The sequence below is a fragment of the Bufo bufo genome, chromosome 1, assembly GCF_905171765.1.
Source record: "Bufo bufo chromosome 1, aBufBuf1.1, whole genome shotgun sequence".
Taxonomy (NCBI): domain Eukaryota; kingdom Metazoa; phylum Chordata; class Amphibia; order Anura; family Bufonidae; genus Bufo; species Bufo bufo.
Genome location: NC_053389.1, coordinates 543,953,731 through 543,975,170, shown reverse-complemented (window position 1 = coordinate 543,975,170; position 21,440 = coordinate 543,953,731).

Below are 21,440 nucleotides of genomic sequence, written 5' to 3'. Positions count from 1 at the left end.
AAAACCTATTTAGGGAGGTCAAAAAGAGAGGCCTCCCCACAGGGGAGCTTTGATCCACATGTGTATATACATTCAGGTCCATAAATATTGGGACATCGACACAATTCTAACATTTTTGGCTCTATACACCACCACAATGGATTTGAAGTGAAACAAACAATATTTGCTTTAACTGCAGACTGTCAGCTTTAATTTTAGGGTATTTACATCCAAATCAGGTAAACAGTGTATGAATTACAACAGTTTGCATATGTGCTTCCCACTGGTTAAGGGACTGAAAGTAATGGGACAATTGGCTTCTCAGCTGTTCTATGGCCAGATGTTTGTTATTCCCTCATTATCCCAATTACAATGAGCAGATAAAAGGTCCAGAGTTCATTTCAAGTGTGCTATTTGCATTTGGAATCTTTTGCTGTCAACTCTCAAGATGAGATCCAAAGAGCTGTCACCATCAGTGAAGCAAGCCATCATTAGGCTGAAAAAAACAAACAAACCCATTAGAGAGATAGCAAAAACATTAGGCTTGGCCAAAACAACTGTTTAGAACAGTCTTAAAAAGAAAGAACGCACCAGTGAGCTCAGCAAGACCAAAAGACCCGGAATACCACAGAAAACAACTGTGGTGGATGACCAAAGAATTCTTTCCCTGGTGAAGAAAACACCCTTCACAACAGTTGGCCAGATCAAGAAGACTCTGCAGGAGGTAGGTGTATGTGTGTCAAAGTCAACAATCAAGAGAAGACTTCACCAGAGTGAATACAGAGGGTTCACCACAAGATGTACACCATTGGTGAGCCTCAAAAGCAGGAAGGCCAGATTAGAGTTTGCCAAACAACATCTAAAAAAGCCTTCACAGTTCTGGAACAACATCCTATGGACAGATGAGACCAAGATCAACTTGTACCAGAGTGATGGGAAGAAAAGAGTATGGAGAAGGAAAGGAACTTCTCATGATCCTAAGCATACCACCTCATCAGTGAAGCATGGTGGTGGTAGTGTCATGGCGTGGGCATGTATAGCTGCCAATGGAACTGGTTCTCTTGTATTTATTGATGATGTGACTTCTGACAAAAGCAGCAGGATGAATTCTGAAGTGTTTCGGGCAATATTATCTGCTCATATTAAGCCAAATGCTTCAGAACTCATTGGACGGCGCTTCACAGTTCAGATAGACAATGACCCAAAGCGTACTGCAAAAGCAACCAAAGAGTTTTTTAAGGGAACGAAGTGGAATGTTATGCAATTGCCAATTCAATCACCTGACCTGAATTCGATTGAACATGCATTTCACTTGCTGAACACAAAACTGAAGGGAAAATGCCCCAAGAACAAGCAGAAACTAAAGTCAGTTGCAGTAGAGGCCTGGCAGATCATCACCAGGGATGAAACCCGCGTCTGGTGATGTCTATGCGTTCCAGACTTCAGGCTGTAATTGACTGCAAAGGATTTGCAACCAAGTATTAAAAAGTGAAAGTTTGATTTATGATTATTATTCTGTCCCATTACTTTTGGTTCCTTAACAAGTGGGAGGCACATATGCAAATTGTTGTAATTCCTACACCGTTCACCTGATTTGGATGTAAATACCCTCAAATTAAAGCTGACAGTCTGCAGTTAAAGCTCATCTTGTTCGTTTCATTTCAAATCCATTGTGGTGGTGTATAGAGCCAAAAATGGTAGAATTGTGTCGATGTCCCAATATTTATAGACCTGACTGTAGACGCAATAGGAGTCCCAAGGGGGGTCCCCAACGAGTTTAAGGCCAGAGATCAGGTGGCAGCTGGATTTGAATCCCTACTCCCAATGGTGACAATCAACAAGAACGTCGACTGAATAAACTACATATATTATAATCAGCAAAGATTTGTAAACTACACCCGTGATACCCTAAAATGAATTGCAGAACAGTTAGAGGCTACTTCTGCTGTGGCCTTTCAGAACAGGATGGCCCTAGATATCATCCTAGCTGAGACTGGGGGAGTTTGTAAAAAGATTGGGGAAACTTGCTGCACCTACATCCCAGATAACACTGGCTCCAAAGGGAAGGTAACTGAAGCAATAAACAAGCTTACTAACCTCTCAGAGGAATTAAAACGTAACTCAGGGATAACAGACCAATGGGATGAGTACTTTGGATGGTTCAAAAATTTGAAATCCTTCCTCACCCAGATAGGTATGGTGATAGTCTTGATGCTTGATGCTAGTATTAATGTCAGTAGTGTTATGTTGCATTGTACACTGTGTCCGAAAAATATGTGAAAAAATTGTGATTTCAACTACTGAACAGCCCATCATGCTGCTATATAGTGAAGAAGAAATGGAAACCAAAGAATTCAACACAAGTTCCCCCACCAATTACGATGTCGTACCGAGAAAGGGAAAGATTAATCCCAGGGTACTATCATAGTTCCGATTAACAGGGAGTCTACCCAAAAGGGGTAGGTTGTCGCCACTGTGGGTGAAGAGGATTGCGAATGGTATTCCCAGGGGTACACTAGGCAGGGTAAGTTCTACAATCAAGAATCCAAGGGGGGACTGTTATGGAATATAATGGACACTTGCTTGTCACTTACAAAATGGTGTCTGTCTAAGAGACAACCCCCAGTATGCATTCTATGATTAAAACTATCATACGTATGCCTTAAACTTATTTCCTGTTTACATTCCTTCTTGCTAAAAGACCAATCATGTGAGCCCACTCCTCCCACTAATATGGAGGGTATATAATGTGAAGCCCCTACCTAATAAATTAGAGTTATGCTTTATCTAGTGTCAGTGTTATTTCTCTCGCCGTGCATGCACGTATCTATCTATCTAATTTGGAGCAGTGTATCAACCTACCTGACCATTGATCAGAACCAGAACACTGTAAGGATATGGCCACCAGAATTTAAGGTGAGTCTGAAATCCAGTGAACTTCATTCCGATATTATTTTAATTGAGTGCACTTACAAACTCGTGAAAGAGATCCATAGTGCCTTCCCAAAGTATAAGTACATCATCGATGTATCTTCCCCAAAATAAAATGTGTTTGGTATAGGCGTGATAGTGATCAGTGAAAACTATAAAGTCTTTCCACCAGCCTAAAAACTAATTTGCATTATTTGGTGCACATTTACTACCCATTGCGGTACCAATTAACTGTAAATAAAAAGTGACCATCAAATTAAAAAATAATTGTGAGTGAGAAGAAATCGCAACAATGTCAAAATAAACATATTGTGCACATGAAATTGTGTGCCTTTAGTGAAAAGAAATGAAGATACTGCCTAGATCCCCAGCGCATGCCTGATGCTGGTGTACAAGGCCTCAACATCAAGGCTGGACAGCTTCGTCTCAGTGATGACCTGAAGTTCTTGGAGTCTGGTGACCACATCCTTTGTGTCTTTTACATATGGGGGGAAAACTCGCAACAAATGGAGCAATGAACTCATCAACATATTGACAATCGGTCTCCCTGGCACTGGTTCTCTTAGCTTATGCACCTTTGGGATGGCATACAAAGTGGCCATCGTAGGATGTGTCTTGTAGAGGAACTTATATTCATCCTTGAAAATCAAATTATCAGTCCTTGCTTGACTGTGTATGACCTTCAGTTCACTCAAAAAACTCTCTGTGGGGTTACTCTCCAATTTTTTATATGTGTCTCCCTTACTCAGTGTGACGAAACCAACCTTGCCACAGTGTTTTGGAGGGGGCTGTTTGCCAGCCTCCTGCCCCAGGATTATGGCCCATACTAACTTGGAAGGAGAAGACAGACCGGCCGCACAGCTTAAATCTGTGGAACTGTTTTGGGCAGGCCGGCCAAATGTGACTTCCATGGAATTCGGGATCTGGGTGATTTTGGGATATGTTGTTCACCCAGATCAGAGCTATCCATGGATGTATACATTATGGGGATGTGTGGGGTTTTGAGGTGTTTTTTGTGTGTTGGGAAAAATGTGTGTTTTCTGTCTGGTAGTGATTAAGTTAGCCCATTACGTTTGGTAATTTTATTTTGTGGATTGCGTCTCAGACAATGCCAGTGTGTTAGTTAATTGCGTTTCAGACAATGCTCATTGTATTTTGTTGATTGCGTTACAGACAGAGGGAAGGGGATTTTGTGTACAATTGCTGGGAGGGTTTCAATACTGTAAATGCATGTGATTGGCTAAAATATAAACTGTCACAGTCTTTTACAAGGGCCCCAGGGGGAGTGTCCCTTGCTAGGAGACCTGCATAAAAGGCAGAAAAATAACCCATTAAAAGTTCTTGCTTTACCCCTTTATGAAGTCTTGGCTCATGTTTGGGGGATGGGATAACTACACTCTTGGGGATTGCTATATCATAATACTCCCCTGAGTATAAGCTCTTGTAAGAGCTTGTTCCTGGTTCCTGTCTCTGGATTTAGGAGAGGTTCACCCACTGGAGCCTTGTCGTAGGTCCAGGGTCGGTAGGAGACGGTGAGACCGCCACCAAGCTTCGGCGGTTCGGGGGGTCTGCAGCGCTGACGGTGTCAAGTGGAGTGCTTGGAGTCCTCTGGAAGCACTAGCAGCATCTCTCGACAGAGGTACCCGGTCGGGGTGCAGGGCGTTTCGTTACACTCAGTAAGTCCCTTACCATCTCCTGGTAAGAGGACCTGTTCATAAGCACAATGTTGCCACCTTTGTATGAAGGCTTTACAACCAAATCTTCATTTTAGATAATTCCACCAAGGCCTGTATTTCATCTGGATCCAAGTTTGATGAAGACGTTGACGTCGTTTTAGTCATCGACTTTAGGTCCTTGGTCACCAACTGAACAAAGGTGTCAACATTGCCATATTGTGAGAATGGTGGAGTGAATTTGGACTTTGGCTTTGATGTTCATTAACATCCTGGACTTTGGCTTTGATGTTCAATAACATCCTGAGCTCTAACATCTAGTGTATCTAAAGACTCCAATATGGCTAGGGCCTCCTTCTCTTGTCTTTGTAGATGTTGATTTCTTGTTGTTTATAAGCTTTATGTAAAGCTAGCTTACGGGCAAAGAGATTAATATCCTTAACCCATGTAAAGCACTCGAAAACTGGAGTGGGAGAAAATGACAGGCCCTTACTCAATAGTTTGATATGTTTTTCTTCTAGTGAAACACTAGAGAGATTTATAATCTGGAGAGTATCCCCTATGTTTTGGCACTGTAGGCCCATTTGTCCCTAACCTTGAGGTGAACTCCCTGGTCTAAAAAGGAAGTATTCATTGGCAGAGGTGTAACTGGCATGGCTGGACCAGGATTTAATCCATGAGGCGAGGAGGAGCACTGCGCACCAGAGACAGAGGTGACCTGTGCAGCATTCGCTTGTGAAAATGTCATGGATGTTATACCATTTGTGTTTGCAGGACACATAGGATGCTGTGTCCCCTCCCATACTTGGGTCGCAAATGTCGTTGGGTCAAGTTAAGTTAAGAGCCTTTTTGGCTTTAATTAAAATTTTGTAGGTAATGCACCTTTACCCAGGCTAGGTCCTTATTGGTAAACAATAAGAGTGTCTGGCAAAACAGCCATATTTTGTAATTGGAACAAAGTCCTCCCTATTTCTCAATAGGATCTTGATCTATGGCGGGATTACTCTCCAATAAACCTTCTCCTAGTCTGTTTACGGGAGAGGCTGCACAGGTATTCTCCATTGGCAACCTTCCAATAAATACTAGTGATATACAGTCAGTTTTCAGGGAGATCAATAAGACTTATAAGCAATACATCAGATCTCTTAGGGGAAGTCACTAGTTTGGAGACCTACCTGAAGCAGGGTATAGTCTACAGGGGAATGAGAATTACTATTGTCCCCCACTCACATCAGGAGGATGCAGCATTTATCAAAGGCTGGCAACAGGTACTGACAGAGAACTCCTTACGTATGTTACAATACCTGTTAGATTATAAGAGAGGGGCCCTCACAAGGATTTTAGGTCAGTTAGAACAAGAAATTGCGTAAATTCAGGGTCTTAGACTGCAGCCGGAGTATATCCAGTACAAATTGCGCCTCCAGAAGCATATATTTCAAGCAGAAATAAAAGAGAGAAAGCACAGGAAATATATCAGAGACATAAGAGACTTCGACACAGGCCAAATTTATATTTCCAAGATACCTACTGGGGCCCCCCAACAAAAAATTAATAGTGGGAATTATCCTAGTGCTTCACAAACTGATATATCTGAGTCAGAATGGTCAGGCTCTGAAGGGAAATCAGTTAGGAATCATTCAAGTGCTCCTATTGGTACCAAATGTAATAATAAAGGCCATAGTGTTTATACACAAAGGAAAGCAACTGTCCCACAACCTACAATGACATTTGCGACCCAAGTGTGGGAGGGGACACAGCCTCCTATGCGTCCTGCAAACACAAATGGGATAACAGCCATGACATTTTCACAAGCGAATGCTGCACAGGCCACCTCTGTCTCTGGTACGCAGTCCTCCTCCTCGCCTCATGGCTTTACATAAAGCCTATAAACAACATACAACATAAAGCTTTACATAAAGCCTATCAACTACAAGAAAGAGACTATAAACATCTACAAAGACAAGAGAAGTAGGCCCTTGCCATATTGGAGTCTTTAGATACACTAGACGTTAGAGCTCAGGATGTTATTGAACCTCTTTTGTCTTCATTAAAGCCAAAGTCCAAATTCACTCCACCGTTGACACCTTTGTTCAGTTGGTGACCAAGGACCTAAAGTCGATGACTAAAACGACGTCTTCATCAAACTTGGATCCAGATGAAATACAGGCCTTGGTGTAATTATCTAACAATGGAGATTTGGTTGTAAAGCCTTCAGACAAAGGTGGCAACATTGTGCTTATGAACAGGTCCTCTTACCAGGAGATGGTAAGGGACTTACTGAGTAAGGGAGACACATATAAAAAATTGGAGAGTAACACCACAGAGTTTTTGAGTGAACTGAAGGTCATACTCAGTCAAGCAAGGACTGATAATTTGATTTCCAAGGATGAATATAAGTTCCTCTACAAGACAAATCCTACGATGGCCACTTTGTATACAATCCCAAAGGTGCATAAGCAAAGACAACCAGTGCCAGGGAGACCGATTGTCTCAGGCAATGGGAGTCTAACGGAGAACATCAGCCAATATGTTGATGAGTTCATTGCTCCATTTGTTCCGAGTTTGCCCTCATATGTAAAAGACACAAAGGGATGCGGTCACCAGAATCCAAGAATTTCAGGTCACCCCTGAGACGAAACTGGCCAGCCTTGATGTTGAGGCCTTGTACACCAGCATCAGGCATGCGCTGGGGATACAGGCAGTATCTTCATTTCTTTTCACTAAAGGCACACAATTTAATGGGCACAATATGTTTATTTTGACATTGTTGCGATTTCTTCTCACTCACAACAATTTTTTATTTGATGGTCACTTTTTATTTACAGTTAATTGGTACCGCAATGGGTAGTAAATGTGCACCAAATTATGCAAATTAGTTTTTAGGCTGGTGGGAAGACTTTATAGTTTTCACTGATCACTATTAAGCCTATACCAAACGCATTTTATTTTGGGGAAGATACATTGATGATGTACTTAAACTTTGGGAAGGCACTATAGATCTCTTTCACGAGTTTGTAAGTGCACTCAATTCAAATGATATCGGAATGAAGTTCACTTCTGAAATAAATCACTGCACTCTTACTTTCCTGGATCTCAGGCTCACCTTGGATTCTGGTGGCCATATCCATACAGAAATATACAACAAGCCAACAACAACAAGCAATTTATTACTTTGGAACAACTATCATCCACAACCCCTAAAGAAAGGGATACCCCATTGGTCAGTACATCAGGACCCGTAGGAATTTGTTGAGACGCTGCTAGTTTCATCCAAGAAAGTAACAACCTATATTATAAGTTTAGAACCAGGGGTTACCCCAAAAATGTCCTGCATATGGATTTCCCAAGTGCTAAAAATACTAAACACTCAGATCTGTTAGTTACGTAACCAACTATTCATACCTCTCAGGTCATCAGATGCATTGGTACATATGATGTGCAGAACCATTAAGTTTTACAGATTTTAAATACAGTAAATATTGGCATATTTTGAATGCTGATAATGACCCCAGGGAGGTAAAAACTGAGCGTCCCAGTATTACTTGCCGTAGAGGTAAAAAACCTCAAGGATATTCTGTTCATAGCTTCTATTGTTCTGAACGTAAAAGGGCAACCTGGCTAAAGTCCAGTATAGTGGTCACTTTTCCTTGCGGTACATGCACTTTCTGTCCTTTCCTTAAAAAATTTAAAACCTTTGTAAATCCTGTGGATAAAAAGGAGTATCGCATAAGACAATTTATCAACTGTCAAACTAAAGGCATAGTGTACATAGCACAATGCCCATGTCAGAAGATCTATGTGGGCAAAACAGTACAAGAATTTAGACATCGCATATGTCAGCACATTAGTGGCAACAACACCAAGGCTGACACCACAATATCTAGACATGTCAGACAATTTTTTACGGAGGAGATCCCAAAATATCTATCTTTTTGGGGGTTCTGTAAGAGGACCTCGGGGTCAGAAGGAGAGACCTAGATGTACTCCTACTGCAGAAAGAAACTAAAAGGATATATCGGCTTGATAGCCTGAGCCCGAATGGGCTCAATGAAGGATTTACGTTTTCATCTTTCTTATAGATCAGCAAGGGAGGAATTCTATTATTATCATGTTTTCAGCAATGATCAAATACATTGAAAGGTGATTCCCCTTTTGTGTGACGATAGCTTGAGTAGGTAATCAAAAACTAACTCCATTCACAGAGGCTAATAAGGGAGGGTGATATAAATAACAGTTTTTTTCTTTCACTTTATAATTTATAATAACTATTTATAATAACTATTTATAATATCAGTATTTTTAAAAGTAGTGTTTGCAACAAAATGATGGAAATAAGTAACAAATATGTATATATTTTTTTCTCCTCTTTCAATGACATTAATTCCTATGCCTCTAGTTTAGGTGCGTCTATGTTGGTGCGCATTGATATGAAGCGCATGTCATGCGCAGCAAGGCAACCATAAGTAACCAACACGCACTAAGGCAGTGCGCACCTGTCGGTAGGGCAGATCATGTGTACCGGCTGAGTGACACATCTACCTGTTTCTGAGTTGGTGCGCATGATCATTTTGCGTATCAGTTTGGGTGAACATTCTTCATTAGCAGACATTAAGTGAGTACGCATCTGCTAGCTGCGCAGATCATGCACACTAGCTAATTAATATATTAATTTATTTCTAAGTCGGCATGCAGACCTGTACTGCACATCATGTGAATGCACATCATGTGACCTAGGTACCGCCTTTGTTTTGCTGTGATTTGTTCAGCGGTATGACAGAGGGGGTGGATACCTTTTGGTTGACAGGGCCGTGTGTGCGATCTGAATTCCCTCCTATAAGTGTGAATGGCTATTTCCCTTGTCATTCTGTAAACTGGGCTGTTATATACCCCGTCATTGGCTAAGGTCCTCAATTCTGCCCAAACCCCTGAAGATGCCAGGTCACTGGTGAAACATGTCGGGGGGCAGTTTCAGTTTTTAAGTGTTTGTTTGTCCATGCCGATACAGGCAGTCAGCTAGGTAGAATTCAGTATTCAGAGACAGCGAATCTGCAGTAGGATTACAGTATTAGCCAGGGCACCAATTTACGTTAGAATCAGCCAGTTAGTCTATTCAGCAGTTACACATAGGAGTGTGTGCAGTGTGATTGAATTCGAGTGATTGTAGGTTCGAGAGCTATTGATATAGTGTCAGACAAGTCTGCACTGCTGTAAAACATGTGTATATTAGTGAAGCAACTGATTCATGACTTCAAAATTGGTAACCCTCAGTACAGAGTCATCCATGTTCTATCACGTATCTACGGCATCAAAAATTTTGTGAATAAACTAACTTCTGTTCACGAGTCTGTTAGAGACACTGTCTATGAATCAGTTGGTGGACAGTGAATGAACTGGCTCAAAGGCAATACTGTATAGATTGCTGAGGAGCGAGAGGAGATTGTGCACATCTCCACCACCCTCATAGCAGATAATTCAAGAGCACAATGGAGTGGCAAACAAGGTTTGTAACTGAAGTGTTGGCTCACTTTTATTAGTGTTTTAATAACACTAATAAAAGTGACGATTTAAATTCACTTTAAACCTGGGTCAAGTTAGGTTAAGAGCGTTTTTGGGTTTAATTATAATTTTGTAGGTAATGCACCTTGCCCAGGCTAGGTCCTTATTGGTAAACAATTTGGGGGAAATAACATATGCTTCCTGCATGGCACACGTGATAAACCTAGTCGTTCAACACTTTTTGAAAAAGTACATTGGCTAGCGGAAGGTGCTGCCAATGTCCAGGAGTCTGTCCTCGCATTTCAGCCATTCTTACGTGGCAATGTCCTACTGGTCTTGCAGTAACGAAACAGTCTGCCATTACACTGCTAAATCCACGTTACAACCCCCTGGAATTCCCCTTTGCAGATGCTAGAGCGTCTGCATGAGCAGACCACCTCAGCAGGGAGCATGTGTTGAGTTGAGGTCAGACAGTGGTGTATGTAAGCCCTTCAGAGGCCACAACATTTGTCTTTAGGGACAGCTTCACCACAAATGAGCAGGAAGAGGCTGCTGATGATAACAATCATGACACCCAGTTATCCCGGTGGGGGTGGAGCCAGAAAGAACTGGATCTTTGGGCACACTGGCCAGAATCGCAAGCTGTATCTTTGCTTGCTTATGTAATGACAAACGTATCATTCATTTGAAGCAGTGATGATTACTGGATAGCCATGAAGGACCCTCACTATAAACAAAAACAGGGAAAATGTTTCCTCCTGATGAAAGGGAGGCCAAATTACTTTATTACATAGTAACATAGTAAAATAGGGGGTCACTTACTAACCACAAAAACTCATATATTAAGAGAATGTGGCGCAAAGGACCTGTGAAAATCTGTGACTTCTCCCAACTCACAGCAGGTTTTTAAAATTGGCTGTGGGTACGGCTCACCAGTGTACAAAATATCACTTTTGTCAAAATAAACAAGGCATGGATTTGGGAGGATTTTTACATTCCTACTTTCATCTGCAGCCAATGAATAGATCTACCCTTGATGATGGTGCCTGCTTGCCAACAATCATGTTCCATATCGTATAGCTGCTGCCACCATATGCCACTGCCTGCCCGCCTACCAGCATGTTTCATATTGTATGGCTACTGCTGCTGCCACTGCTGCTAATTCCTGCTACTGCCAATTCCATTACCCCTAATCCCACTACATGCCGCTTATTACACTACCTTTTACACATCCACACTGTACTGCAGCTGCTCAAAAATGAAAAATTTATAATTTTCCAGGCTCATTCAGAACAAGCCACTATTTCTTCTGACAATTAACACAAATAACAGCCATTTATTTATCCACAGCTATGTATGTCACGGACATAATTTTCTATTGCTGTCATTGCATTCAAGAACTTAGGGGGGAGAGCAAAAATTCATAAAAATAAAAATAAAAAAAGAGAACATCTTTTCATAAAACAACTGAGTCCTAGAAGAGGCTATATACCAATATTCAGGGCAACTGGAGCAACTTTGGTTCATGTAGAATTGATTCAGACATTAATCAATTTTTTTAAGTATTCAACAAATCGGACAGGAAATGAATTTCAAGAAATTCGCTCATCAGCAGACTCCTTGCTGCTTGAGTACATACCACAGTATTGCTGTGCAGTGAGAGCTTATGGCAACCTGTAAGCTTTTGGACTATACTGAAAAGAAAACCTATCCTATAAAAATATGAAAATCTTTTCCTAGAATTATGACTCTATGTAAGATTCAATTGCTTCTTTATATTACCTTTTTTGTTTTTGCTCTGGAAGGAAATCTTTAGTAATCATGCAGTAAATGGAAGATAGCCAAGAAAATTGTGCAAACAGGCGAGACAGTAGGATCTGAAGAGGAGAATTCCTGTGGTCCTCTCTAATTTCTAATTCATTTTTGTAAAGACAACTGCATACATTCCTGCATGATCAATTATTGCATTAGCTAGCGAAAGTTATTAAGTCACACTTATGAAATAAGTAGGAATCTTTGATTTGCAGCTGAGAGAAAGGTTTGCAGTGATGGTTTTAATTATGGATGGCAAGGAAGTGTAATTTATCTTAGGTATAAATCAGTGAAAACTACTCAGGACAACCCATGAGCAATTCATTTGAATGTCTAATAGCATGACATCTGACAATCTGTAATGATAACAACGGCCAAGTTGATTCATCTATTCCAACCTCGGTTGGTGGCACAAAGTTGGTAATTAGAATTATTCCTGAAAGACTAAAAGAGGGTACTCCACATTAATTCAAACCCACACTCAAAATGAAAAATATTAATGAGATACATGAATAGTAGAGATTTTTAAAGACTATAGCTTTTGAAAATGACATTTTTTAATCAAACATCTCCAAAGTGTTCTATTAAGCTGAGAAAATCTGTGAAGTATAATATGTCTGAAACTTTTGGTTTGATCGCTAGCAGCATGGTTTAAACAGACTGATCGTTGTTGGCTTTGATTATATATATATATATATATATATATATATATATAAAAATTTCATTAAACCTTTTAAAAATTATTTTCATAGAAGCAGAATTCCTATTTAAAGCTGATTTACCATCGTCAAAGGATCAGTTGTTGAACACAAATGTGTTATTCCTAAATATTTAAAGGTGTGCTTCTTAAGGTGGCCATACCCATTTGTCCAAAGTTGATTAAAACATATGATTTCCACAACAGCTATTGTTCGTCGGCTGAAATTTAGCAACAAATGATCGTTTTAGCCAGCTGATGACAGACCATTATCGTTCAGCTTCCCGAATGTGTATTCTATAGGGAGAGGTGAGAAAACTCCTGCGAGATACCTCTGACAGAGGCTTATCACCTGGGAGAACAAACGGTTTGGGTGAAAATAATAATTTAGCTTGATTCTTCTCTCCCCAGACATCACCTGCCAGGGGAGAGTTGGGAGTTCCCCATACACATTAGAGTGTTGGCCGAACCCACCATTCTTGGAGGGTTCTGCCAACAGTACTCTAATGTGTTTGAGGTCCTTGAGTCGGCAAAATGTTAATTCACCAGGATATTGTTTGTTCAACTGATGTTCAACCATCAACCAACTATTATCTAATGTGTAAGATTTTTTATACATGGTGTTAAAAAACTATTGGCTCAGAAGATATAAAAATCCTACACACCCCTGTTAAAATGTCAGGTTTCTGTGATGTAAAAAAATGAGACAAAGATAAATCATTTCAGAACTTTTTCCACCTTTAAATGTGACCTATAAACTGTACAACTTAATTGAAAAACAAACTGAAATCTTTTAGGTAGAGGGAAGAAAATATAGAAAAATAAAATAATATGGTTGCATAAGTGTGCACACCCTTAAACTAATACTTTGTTGAAGCACCTTTTGATTTTATTACAGCACTCAGTCTTTTGGGGTATGAGTCTATCAGCATGGCACATTTTGACTTGGCAAGATTTGCCCACTCTTCTTTGCAAAAGCACTCCAAATCTGTCAGATTGCGAGGGCATCTCCTGTGCACAACCCTCTTCAGATCACCCCACACATTTTCTATCGTATTTAGGTCTGGGCTCTGGCTGGGCTATTCCAAAACTTTAATCTTCTTCTGGTGAAGCCATTCCTTTGTAGATTTGGATATATGCTTTGGGTCGTTGTCATGCTGAAAGATAAAGTTCCTCTTCATGTTCAGCTTTCTAGCAGAAGCCTGAAGGTTTTGTGCCAAAATTGACTGGTATTTGGAACTGTTCATAATTCCCTCTAGCTTAACTAAGTTCCAGCTGAAGAAAAACCAGCCCCAAAGCATGATGCTGCCACCACCATGCTTCACTGTGGGCATGGTGTTCTTTTGGTGATGTGCAGTGTTGTTTTTGCACCAAACATATCGTTTGGAATTATGGCCAAAAAGTTCAACCTTGGGTTCATCAGACCATAACACCTTTTCCCACATGCTTTTGGGAGACTTCATATGTGTTTTTGCAAAATGTAGCCTGGCTTGGATGTTTTTCTTCGTAAGAAAAGGCTTTCGTCTTGCCACTCTACCCCATAGCCCAGACATATGAAGAATACGGGAGATTGTTGTCACATGTACTTGCCAGATATTCCTGCAGCTACTTTAACCTCTTAAGGACACATGACGTACCGGTACGTCATGATGTCCTGGTACTTAAAGACACATGACGTACCGGTACGTCATGTGTTGTTCCGATCACTGCCGCCCAGCAGGCACCTAGGCTAAATGTGCGGGGGGGGTCCCGTGACCCCCCCCCCCATGTCGGCGATCGCAACAAACCGCAGGTCAATTCAGACCTGCGGTTTGATGCGCTTTTTGCAGTTTCTGATCCCCGCGGTCCCTGACCGCGAGGATCAGAAACTTTATAATGTCCAAAATATATCTGTATCCTTCCCCCTGCACCCCTGAGTGATTTTAGCCCGGTGGGAGGTGCAGGGGGAGGGTTACGGGCGGTGCGGGTGGTGCGGGAGGCGGGCGGTGCGGCAGGCGGGATCGCCTTGAATGATCGTTGGTGGTTAGTGGGTATACCAGGGTGCCAGCACATTGCTGGCACCCTGGTATAAACGGCTGACATCTGCGATGCGATGTCAGCCGTTTAACTCTTTCCATACAGCGGTCCGTACGGACCGCTGTATGGAAAAAGTTAACAGTAAAAGGGAGCTCCCTCCCTCTCCCATCGGGGGGCTGCAATGCCTTTGCAGCCCCCCGATGGAGAGGGAGAGAGCCCCCAGACAGCCCCCCGACAGCCCCGTCCTTACCCTTCCCCGTCTGCGAAGTTCTGAGCAGACGGGGAAGGTTCCCATGGCAACAGGACGCCGTCTCAGGCGTCCTGCTGTCCATGGTGCTGAACAGATCTGTGCTAAAGGCTAGAGATCTGTTCAGACAAAGTGTAAAGTAAAATACAGTACAGTACAATATATATTGTACTGTACTGCATTATACAGACATCAGACCCACTGGATCTTCAAGAACCAAGTGGGTCTGGGTAAAAAAAAAAGTGAAAAAGTGAAAAAAAAGTAAAAATCTAAAAACCACATTTATCACTGATTAACAAATGAAAAAAAAATTCCATACACATGTTTGGTATCGGCGCGTCCGTAACGACCTGATCTATAAAACGGCCATGTTACTTTACCCGAACGGTGAACGCCATAAAATAAAAAAATAAAAAACTATGATGATATTGAAATTTTGCCACCTTACTTCCCAAAAAAAGGTAATAAAAGTGATCAAAATAGTCGCATGTACGCCAAAATTGTAATGATCAAACCATCATCTCATCCCACAAAAATCATACCCTACCCAAGATAATCGCCCAAAACTGAAAAAACTATGGCTCTTAGACTATGGAAACACTAAAACATGTTTTTTTTTGTTTCAAAAATGAAATCCTTGTGTAAAACTTACATAAATTAAAAAAAAGTATACATATTAGGTATCGCCGCGTCCGTATCGACCGGCTCTATAAAAATATCACATGATCTAACCCCTCAGATGACCACCGTAAAAAATTTAAAATAAAAACGGTGTAAAAAAAGCCATTTTTTGTCATCTTACGTCACAAAAAGTGTAATAGCAAGCGATCAAAAAGTCATATGCACTCCAAAATAGTGCCAATCAAACCGTCATCTCATCCCGCAAAAAATGAGACCTGACTTAAGATAATCGCCCAAAAACTGAAAAAACTATGGCTCTTAGACTATGGAGACACTAAAACATTTTCTTTGTTTTCAAAATGAAATCATTGTGTAAAACTTACATAAATAAAAAAAAAAGCATACATATTAGGTATCGCCGCGGCCGTGACTGTAAACTCAGAATCAGGGCTTAAAATAAGAGTTTGTTTGGCTGTTAACCCTTGCTTTGTAACTGGAAAAAAAATATTAAAATGGATAAATCTGCCAAAAAAGTGAAATTTTAAAATTGTATCTCTTTCCTATTAAATCTTGTGGAACACCTAAAGGGTTAACAAAGTTTGTAAAATCAGTTTTGAATACCTTGAGGGGTGTAGTTTCTTAGATGGGGTCACTTTTATGGAGTTTCTACTCTAGGGGTGCATCAGGGGGGCTTCAAATGGGACATGGTGTAAATAAACCAGTCCGGCAAAATCTGTCTACCAAAAACCAAAACGGCGCACACTTTCACTCTACGCCCCGCTGTGTGGCCGTACAGTAGTTTACGGCCACATATTGGGTGGTTTATGTAAACGGCAGAGTCAGGCAATAAAGGTACAGTCTTGTTTGGCTGTTAAACCTTGCTTTGTTAGTGGGAAAAAATGGGGTTAAAATGGAAAATTAGGGCAACAAAATGAAATTCTCAATTGTCATCCCCATTTGCCAATAACTCTTGTGCAACACCTAAAAGGGGTTAACGAAGTTTTAAAATCAGTTTGTATTACCTTGAGGTGTAGTTTCTTAGATGGGGTCATTTTTGGGGTGGTTTCTATTATGTAAGCCTCGCAAAGTGACTTCAGACCTGAACTGGTCCCTAAAAATTTGAGTTTTTGTAAATTTCTGAAAAATTTCAAGATTTGCTTCTAAACTTCTAAGCCTTATAACAGCCCCAAAAAAATAAAATATCATTCCCAAAACAATTCAAACATGAAGTAGACATAATGGGGAATGTAAAGTCATCACAATTTTTGGGGTATTACTATGTATTACAGAAGTAGAGAAACTGAAACTTAGAAATTTGCAAATTTTTCCAATTTTTTGGTAAATTAGGTATTATTTTGCGCAAAAAAAAAAAAAAATTTGACTTCATTTTACCAGTGTCATGAAGTACAATATGTGACGAAAAAACAATCTCAGAACGGCCTGGGATAAGTCAAAGCGTTTTAAAGTTATCAGCACTTAAAGTGACAGTGGTCAGATTTTCAAAAAAATGGCCTGGTCCTTAAGGTGAATAAGGCTGTGTCCCTATGGGGTTAATGTTGCTGTAGAACTCTTGGTAGCCCTCTCAGACCAGTTTTCTTCTCGTGTTTTCATCAATTTTGGAGGACATCCAGTTCTTGGTAATGTCACTGTTGTGCCTTATTTTCTCCACTTGATGATGACTGTCTTCACTGTGTTCCATGGTATATCTAATGCCTTGGAAATTCTTTTGTACCCTTCTACTGACTGATCTCTTTTTAACAATGAGATCCCTCTGATGCTTTGGAAGCTCTCTGTGGACTATGGCTTTTGCTGTGGGATGTGACTAAGAAATTTCAGGAAAGACCAACCTAGTGTAGATTAACTTTATTTGGGGTTAATCAGAGGCACTTTAAATGATGGCAGGTGTATGCTGACTCCTATTCAACATGATTTTGAATGTGATTGCTTAATTCTGAACACAGCTACATCCCCAGTTTTATAAGAGGGTGTGCACATTTATGCAACCACATTATTATTATTTTTTTTGTTTTTTTTCCCTCTACCTAAAAGATGTCTATCTCTTCAATGTAGAGATGAGAATGAACTGTAATGAAAGGAATGGTATGTCACGCCCGTATGTGGGAGAGAGACACCACAGCCGATGAAGGAGAGGGAACAAGGAAAAAGGCCTGAAAGCAAGGGACTAAAGAAGGACACCTTCTAGTCAATCCATAGTCACAGTCCTGACTGGCTATCAGTATGAAATAGACCCCAATGGTAGGTGAGTTCATGCGCAGGAGTACCTAGAGTCCTAACTTACCCTATAAGACCATGGCGATAGTGACAGGACTGAGACTACCTGTTCCTCCAGAAAGAAAGGGACGACCAGGAGTCTCCCTCAGGCACGACAACAAAGGACAGGGGAAAAACAACACCAGATAAACCAAAACAAAAATGGGAAAGGAAAACACTTAGCTTTCCAGTAGCTATGGCAGCAACAGGAACTCATCCGAGAACCAAACACCAGCAGACCACAGATACCACTGAAGCTATAAACCGCACAGCATTGTGGGAGAAGCAACTATAAATAAGGAAAGTATAAATGAACCACAATAGGAACAACCTGGAGGTTAGCGGTGTGGCCAGTATCAGAAACAACACAGACTTTAATTGATCCACAAGGAAACCTGTCAGATCAAAGCATGTGTTGCCAGTCTCACAGATCTGTCACCCACTATCGCGGGGACGTCCGTCTGTCTCGGTACGTCCGTGACAGGGTATGAGTGAAATTTAGAGCTTTGCTTCCGCAATTGATCTGGAGAAAGATAATTCACCAGTAAGGCATGTGTTAGTCCTGTCCCAAAAAAAAAAGGGAAACATTTCCCTCCTGATTTCAAGAATGTTACACATTTTCATAAGCAGTTAGTTATTTTGCTAAAAAAAAATACATTTTTTTACATCACTCACTGTTTCTGCAGCACACAGTTTCCCAAGTTAGACTATTCCACAGATTCACAGCTATTAGGTGTCACGCCTTGCCCTGTGAATGTGCGGAGGTCTGTCAGACTGGATGGACATGTCTGACTTTCTCTGTTTTGTTTTGATTTGGGTTTAAGCTGGATCCACCTTCCCTCAGGTGTACTGGTTTTCATTGTTAGTGAGGCTATTTATTCCTCCTTCCCCCAGTGGCCTGTGTGGGTTAAAGGTTTTTCTTGGGAGCTCTTGATTTTGTGGTGGATCGTCTGCTCCAGCTCTGCTCAAGATAAGTCCTCTCCTTTTTTTCCCTTTGTGTGTTTTATCTAGCCTCTAGGGGAGACCTTGCTTCCTCCTGGTTTAAAAAGCAGGTTGCCTCTTACCTTTTCCCTGCTGCTTAGGGTTTGCCAAGGGTTACTTAGGTTTAGGGCACGAGGGCATGTGCATATCCACCCCAAAGGGTATGCACATGGGCACAGCAGTTTAGGGAAAGCTTTTAGGGATCGCTAGGAGGTGACCCTTTTCTCCCTAGCTTTTGGGCCTAGTCATTTGTTCTGTTTGTTTGCCGTGTTTGGTTATGTCCCCGCTTACCTACCTATCGTGACATTATAACCCGCCCAAAAAACTGTCATATCCCTGCTGTTTGCGAAATAGAGGCTATGGATTCCTTGGTTGATTGCATGCAGGGATTATCGCTGGAGGTTGCTGATCTCCACAGTTCTGTTGCACGGTGTCAGAATGCTCTGGCATCTGGCGCTGTTGGAGGAAATCAGGTCTGCTTAGAGCCTAAAGTTGCTCTCCCTGATAGGTTCTCAGGGGGTGGTGATGACTTTATTCGGTTCAGGGAGTCCTGCAGGTTGTATTTTCATCTGCGGCCGATGTCATCTGGTGACAAGAATCAAAAAGTGGGGATCATTATAGTATCTGCTCAAAGGGGATGCGCCGTCCTGGGCTTTTTCTCTGCCAACCGGTTCACCATCCCCCGTTTGGTGAAGGAATTTTTTAGAGGCCTTGGGCTTGATTTATGATGACCCAGACCGGGTCTCTATGGCTGATTCTAACTGCGCAGTTTGTTACAGGGAGAACGTACTGCGGAGTTGTATTGTGCAGAATTAGAAGATGGGCAACTGACTCGGGGTGGAATGATCCTGCACTCCGGAGTCAGTTTTGTCAGGGGTCTATCTGAGAGGTTGAAAGATGCCCTTGCTTTTTATGAGTATCCTGATTCATTGGAGACGGCCATGTCTTTGGCAGTGCGGCTTGATAGACGTCTTAGAGAGAGGTATAGATTCCTCTCGAGCGGGGGTCCTGTCTGTAAGTGGATCCGTCCCACCTAGTTCCCGGGGTAATATGACTTTTTGAATCTGGGGCAGAGAGGAGCCTATGCAGTTGGGGCCAGGTTCCTTTCACTCAGGTGATAGGGATTTTAGGAAGCTGAATAAGCTATGATACTACTGTGGTAAAGAAGGTCATTATGTTTGTGCTGTCCTTTTGTTAAACCTCAAATCGGTAATGAAAAGCTACGAGGTATTTCCATAAAGAGAAAAAAACGACTTCCCTGATTCTTAGTAGTATGAATGGGCAGTCTGAGCAAGCAAATATGCATTCTCCCTACAATACTCGTTTCCTCCTGCCTGCCATGGTGGCGCTAGACTCAGGAAATTTTGATTTGAGGTATTTGTTGACAGTGGTGCGAGGGTAAACCTTATTGATTTTTAGTTCCTCCAAAATCTTGGTTTTAGAACTAGCACTTTAGATAAAGAGATACCAGTGTTTGCTATTGATTCCTCTCCTCTCTCACAAAAGAGTCTTACTCATATCATTCATGACATTCAGTTAAGGGTGGGTGATTCACATGTTGAGTCCATTTCTTGTTTTGTTATGAAGGGCTTGCCTGCTCCGATGGTTCTGGGTTTACCGTGGTTGATAAAGCAATAACCCTACTATTGACTGGCAAACAAGACAAATCAGTAGCTGGAGTGAATTTTGTTCGGACAACTGTCCTTTGTGCTTCTATCTCAGGGGTGTCAATTACGGTCCTACCTCAGTTTCTCTCTGATTTTGCGGACGTATTCTCGGAGGGTGGAGCTCAGGAGCTGCCTCCCCATCGAGAATATGATTGTCCGGTCAATCTCATCCCTGAGCTAAACTGCCAAAATCTCGACTATACAACCTTTCCCAACCCAAAAGAGAAGCTATGCGGAAGTATATTGCAGAGAGTTTGGCAAACCCATCTAAGTTCCCTGTAGCCACCAGCTTGTTTTTCGTAAAAAAGAAAGACGGATCACTCAGACCATGTTTTAGATTTTCGGGAATTGAATCTCATTACGGTCCCTGATCCGTATCCCTTCTTTGATTTCTTATCTATTTGATCAAATTGTCGAGGCCAAGGTGTTCTCCAAGTTGGATTTAAGAGGGAGCTTTAAATCTGATCAGAATTAAGGAAGGAGATGAGTGGAAAACGGCCTTCAATACACACAAAGGTCATTTTGAGAATCTTGTCATGCCCTTTGGTTTAACTAATGAGCCAGCGAATCTTTCAGTGATTTGTCAATGATATTTTCCATCATTTAGTGGGAAGGTTTCATTGTTATTTACCTTGATGAAATACTAATTTACTCACCCGATTTGGAGACCCATCAGGATCACGTGAGACAGGTGGTTGTTGATCCTTCGGGAGAATAAGTTTTATGCAAAATTGGAAAAATGTGTATTTTCTGTCCAGGAGCTACCGTTTTTTAGGATACCTGCTTTCTGACTCTGGTTTTTGTATGGACCGCCCGAAGAAGGTCAGAGCGGTACTGAATGGGACCGGCCTGAGAATCAGAAAGCTCTGATGCGGTTTTTGGGTTTTACCAATTACTACAGAAAATTCATCTTGAAATATCCACCAAACCTTTGACAGATATGACTAAAAAAGGCGCCGACTTTTCTGTCTGGTCGGATGAGGCATTACAGGCCTTTTATGCTATTAAGAAATGTTTTGCGTCTGCTCCCATTCTGCTGCAACCTGATG